The following is a 6,000-nucleotide window of genomic DNA, read 5'->3' as shown; positions in this document are numbered from 1 at the left end:
ACTCAGAAGCACCTTGGCATCTCTGACAACAAAACACTCATGATTTCAGCAGGATTTAGGCATGGAGGCTTCTTAGTCAGTCCCCACAAGTATTTATCTGAATCTTCCAGCACATAAAACACCTTAGAAATCCAGCCCAAACATCACACTGTAGCCTCCCACTAGGATGTCTGAATAGTTGCATAATTGACATGAAAACCCAGCAGCCTCTGTGCAATTTCCCAGCTGACAGCTGCTTCCACTACAGCAGTGCCTACGTTTGTGTGAGTGAGTATCAAAGGGGGACAGCTTTTGTATATCATCACATTTGGCCAGAAGATAACTAAACAGCTATCAAAGCTGAGACATGTCACAACACAGATAACAGAAGATGGTTTCAAAGTACAACACAATTCACTCTTTTCCCCCTCATTTTCTTTGCTTATTTTTCCATTTTCTTCCACTCAAGCAACTGCCTAGTGACTACCTTGCACCTGAAGACAGGTGGGGCAGAGGTGCTTTAGGAATGCTGCTGCTGTGAGACACTTCATGTGTCACAAAGGCTTGGCCTGGCTACCTGTCCTGCAGAGAAGGGCTGCTGAAACATTGCTCTCTTTGCTACTGTTGTGCCACTGTGCCCCTTCACCTTCAGCTATGGAGAGCCCGATTTTGTTCTCTGCAGCTCGAGATCTTTCTGCTCAGCAAGTGTGATGGTTGGCACCAGCCCTTAGCACAAAACCAACCCCTCAGTTTTAAAAACTAGGCTGGGTCCAGTCCTTCCTGGAAGGCTGACGTGGTCTGTTGAAGCATCCATGTCCCTAAGTTGTGAAAACTGCTTGGATGAACAGTACAGGGAGGGCAGAAGCAGGAATGACTTCAATGCTGTGCATGCACAGTCTGTTACACACACACACAGAGGCTGCAGGTCAGTTGCTACAGACGCCCCACAGAATGGTGCAGCCATGACAGCAAACACCTTAGGAGGTTAGGACTTCTTCAAGCTACATGTAATCCTTTCAGTGGCAGCATCACTTAAAAAAAATCACCTACACATTAATTAAAAGAGGGTATTGGAAGAACCATTCCCTCCCAATGCAAGTGTTTGAACAGATCATAAGTGAGGCCTTTCAGGAGTTAAAGAGCACCAGAACAGCAGAAAGTTCAAGTGGAAATGAAAGAAAGTCATTACAGATTAAACTGGCTGTGTAAAACCCCCAAAGCTTAGAATTAAAAGCTTTTAAAAAGCCTTGCATGGACTCACTGACTCATCAAAATTTAAAGGCAGAATTATTCCAAAGGATATGCTAACAGACCTTTAACTCAAAGATGGAGAAAGAAGTGGAGCAGGAGAGGATTTTTAAAAAAAAAATTTTAAAAATCCTCTAAAGTCCCTGATAGACTTGGGCTAGTCAAGCTGCTGATAGCAGCACTGCTGAGGGGCTGTAAATCCCATCTTCAGTGTGGAGCATGAGGCAAATGCACAACTGGAAACTGCATGGGAAGTTGCTGCAAAAGGCTTGAGCATGCTGGCTCCCTCACACTGCCTTCTTCCAAGCAGCTCACCTCTCAAGGGCTTGCAGCCACCACGCCTGAGGTAGGGCCCTGGAAGGTCGTTAATCCAAAGGTATTCATACTATACCCTGTGCTGTATCCACAGCTGCATCCAGGAGTCACAGCAACCAGCAGGACTGCTGCTGGCTGTCACCCTGAACATTGGCTTTCATCAATTTCCCCTGTCCTTTCATGCTCTTTAGCCTAATAACTATATTGAATTTCAGGTCTGGGTACATATTTCTGGAGATCCAGAAAGAGCTCAGAGAGAAACAGATGTACAGGAAACCCAACTTTAGTACCTGAAAAGTATCCATAGGAAATTTTCTTTTGGGCATCTCGATTCATATTGAAAAGCTTGGGCTTTAGCTCTTTCTCTTTCTGAATATTTTAATAAGATCACAGCAGTTGCACTTTCTTTCCCCTTGAGTTTCTTAACACACACTAAGATCTACAGGATTCCCTCCTGCTGCTGGAGATAAAAATGGTGCAAGCCAAGGGCTCTGCTTAGGGGTGGTGCTCCATACATAAGCCAAACAAAGCTGGTCAGCACTCCAGCTGTATCACCTTACATCAAAAACAAAAAAGCTTTATTAACAAAATTGTAAAATTTTGTAGAATATTTGTAGTAGAAATATTATGTTCTAGCTTTTTGATTTTCTACTTTTCACTTCCACAATAACATTATGCAATTAAAATCAGGAAACAGATGTTTGTCCTAAAAACAGAAAAGTTGTAGCAGAAAAATACAAAAAATAGGAGTTCTGTGTTTGGCAGAGTGATATTGTACATCAGCTCATTGAAACTGAGTTTTAACTTTTAATCTCAATTTGCTTTTAAGGCAAATTTGGAAGTCTCGGGCTAGCCCAGAAATAGAAAATCAAACTTTTGTTCTAATTCCAATCCACATTCATTCCTGCACCAGCTTCATCACCCAGAATTTGTTGTATCAGAACAATAACAGCAGAGGAAGACCCCATTTTTGGCTTCTGCCCGTATTTCCAGCATTAATAGGCAGTTCTTGAGAAAGCTGCAATTCCTACAAAGGGATTTGGAAAATACACACAGGACACTTTGACTCTGCTGCTATGGCCTCTTCATGTAGTCCAGGTTCTCTGAATTGTACCTAACCCTGTTGCAGATCCCACAAAAAGCCCACATAAGATAATACAGCTTATAAAGAGCTTGAGTATCAGAATGAAGCACAGTCAAGCCAACAGGCCACAAGAATGACACCTGGAAGGAGGAAATCAACAACACAGTCTAATTTCAGGCAGAGAAGACCTTCCTGGCTGTCTCACACACTCATCAGGAAGCCATTTGTTTATCCGTTATTATTATTATTTATGATAAATGGAGTGTGCTGTAAACCCAAGGCCGGAAGAAGCTGTGCAGCTGGAATAAGATGCTCCTCAGATGGCTGCTCTGGGGAGACTGAAATGTTTTTGCAGAGCTAATTGCCTCATAAATTGGTTTTATTCTCCTGGCTGAGGCTAATGTCTTCTTTTAAAGTTAATAAAAAGAACTCAATTTGCTGATTGTTCTGGACTGATACTAGCAAAAAGAGCTGCTCAGGGACTCTGGAAGGGCCCAGACAATTCCTCAAAGCCACTGCAGCTTGGATGCTAAGTGGTGACAAGCAAGGTGTTCCCTGTCTGCTATTTAATCTGCTTTCCAGTGATGCTGTCACGCTGTGTGCCTTGGGTATCCCCAAAAATGTCTGAGGGGGAGAGATTATAATTGACAGCCTCCTGTAGCAGACTCCAGGGCTCGAGGATTGAGAGAACAGAGCACATGTTTGTGCCAAAGGAGCATGTTATCAGCAGGCATGATGTGAGCTCATGTCCCAGCAGCGCTCCGACCCACACCAGCCTCAGGCAGCCTCGTGCAGCATCACAGCCTCCTCACACCCACACATTTCACTAACACACCACTTAAAAATGCACTCCTCTGCAGGTCAAAGTCTGAGCAACTCTGCAAAGGTTTGTCAAATGGGGCCCGTAGAGTTACATCTAAAACTGGTGCACACTGACAAACCCCTCACAGGCAGGTCCTGTGTCCTGCCCCACCAGCCCCAGAGCCTGGGGCAAGTGGAAGAGCATTAGCACGTTTATTTTTGCCCTGGTCAGGTAAGAAACAAGCTATTCCCAGCTGCTGATCCTGACCCCGACATCCAGAGTGAAGTGTGAGCCTCTCACAACACAAATTCCCTGCCCTTCCAGTCAGGAAGTAGAGGAAAACCCTATCCGTTACCATGCCATGTGTGGTGCCTGGATGCTCCACACAACCATTGCAGACACACCAGCTGCAGCCACCATGCCTATGGGATCTCTTTGATAATCTGAGATAACAGAAGGTCACAAACCCACAGCTTCTTACACGGACACAAATTTCTTGGGAGTTAAGCAGGGACTGACTCTGGGAGGAAAACTTCAGCAGATATCCAAAAAGACTGCTTAAAACTTGGTGCCCCTTGGTCCCCCCAAGCATTGAAAGGATCAAATCTTCTGCTAGTGCTGAGCACAGGGAATTCAGCTCTGATGCTGAGCTTAATTAAATAGAAATATGAAGTAAGAAAGAAAGGGTAATTAGATAGAAATGCAGAGTTACAGGATGTGAATGCTGATCAACCTAATAATAGACAATAATGCTGGTAAAGGGAGTTAAATGGATTGTTTAATGCATGGAATGATCTATAGTATATAATATATAAAGTACTTAACAGTAAACATTTAATTACCTCTTCAGTTGCATTTTTCTTTACTGCGTGGAGAAAAAGTGCTTCATAAAAGAGTTACTGGATGGGAGTAATTTACAGTCCTGCAAAAACATCTGTATCGTATGGGAAAGAGCAACAATTTGTCAGAGACACAGCAGAAAGCCTGAGACAGGGAGCAATGCTGGGAGCTGCCAGATAGGGCAGGGCAAAGCAAATTAAATACCTGTCCTCCTGATCTGGTACATCACTGCCTCTGGGGTGCAAGAGGCACAGCCTTCCCTGAAGTGCCTCCCACAGGAAAGAGGGCTTAGGAGGCAGAAGATGGACATGACACTTCACAAGATGGCTCCAGGTGAAACTTGCTGAGGATTTAGGAAGGTGGCCGCTTGTCAGAGAGGCACAAAGCCAGCTTCTGCTCTGCATTATGGGGAAAGTTCTTAGGGGGCTGGAAACATCTCTGGTTAATGTAATCATTAAGTGCAAAGCCATGGCCCAGCCACCAAAACACCCTGGCTGCTCCCAGCACAGATGCTCTCAGTCTGAGCTTTCCTCAGATTTCCCCAGAGGAGCCAGCCAGAAGTCTGGCACACAGAAGGCGTTTTTCAGACCTTCGGGGGTTTCATGCTGAGGCAAGGAGCTCACGGATGTCACGAGTGCCTCCATGTGGCCAGCTCACTCCTAAGGCATCATCACCTTCAACAGCAAATACAGCACTTTGTGCAAAATCAATAGTCAGGTCTCTCCTGGAGGCCTCTAATAGAGATGTACGGAGGCAATTCTGGACATTAGAGAGGGGACGTCACTCTAGGAGGCTCTCACAGTCTCTGAATTGGAGATAGGAGAAACTACAGCCTGTGGCACAGGGGTTTCTGAACACGTATCACTTCTGCCATAATTGCCCACATCGTGACTGTCACAGAATATGCCCTAAAGGGGCACATGATTCCCTCTGGGACACAGAACAAGGCTTGCACTCCTCACTGGCACAGCAGCAGTCTCAGTCCCATCACATTCATTTCACACCTTGGGCTGCGTCATGCTGCTCAAACAATGCAAATATGTGCAATTTAATATCTTGCACTCCTGCTAGAGCTTCTCTTTCTCCTATCTTATTGCCAAGCTGCTGGGACAGAGGTGATCACTTGCACTTGGTGGAGTTCAGCCCTCTCCCTGGCAGTGTCACATGTGGAGTGGATTGCTTCCTCATCACTTGGATTTCAAAAGGCAGCCTTGCTTTCATGTCCTCGTTACTGCACGGCTCTGTCATTTCCGGTGCCTGATTGCAGCATAGGTGGCACCTGAGTTTCTATATATTAATTCATGAGGAAGTGCTGAGACAAGCAGAGTACGTGTGAAGAAGTCAGCCTCAGTAAGAGGGAGCACGAGCAAGACGTGAGATAACGCCAGTGCTAGGAAAAGGAAAGCTGATATTAGATTGGGGCTGTGCCAGAGTTGCCTAGCTGACTTTGATAACTAACAAGTTCCCTTACAGATCTATTCTCCCAGCATCCAAAAATACAGTCTCACCCCATACCTCTCAGCAGCACATGAGAACAGCTCACAGAGTCTGCCCATTGCTCCTGGCAGGGGGCTACACGTTGTCCAGTGAGAAGCAACGCCTATTCCATTACCTGCACCACAGGGCCAAGGAGAGCAGCCTGGCCATTAACTGCCTGTGATGAGCTAATTAATCATGGGCACTTGCTGAATTCCTGTTCTCACACTGTTATTAATGGCTCTGTGGATTGGGC

Source organism: Aphelocoma coerulescens, chromosome 7, assembly GCF_041296385.1.
Source record: "Aphelocoma coerulescens isolate FSJ_1873_10779 chromosome 7, UR_Acoe_1.0, whole genome shotgun sequence".
In the NCBI taxonomy this organism is placed as follows: domain Eukaryota; kingdom Metazoa; phylum Chordata; class Aves; order Passeriformes; family Corvidae; genus Aphelocoma; species Aphelocoma coerulescens.
Note: the sequence above shows the minus strand (reverse complement) of the source record.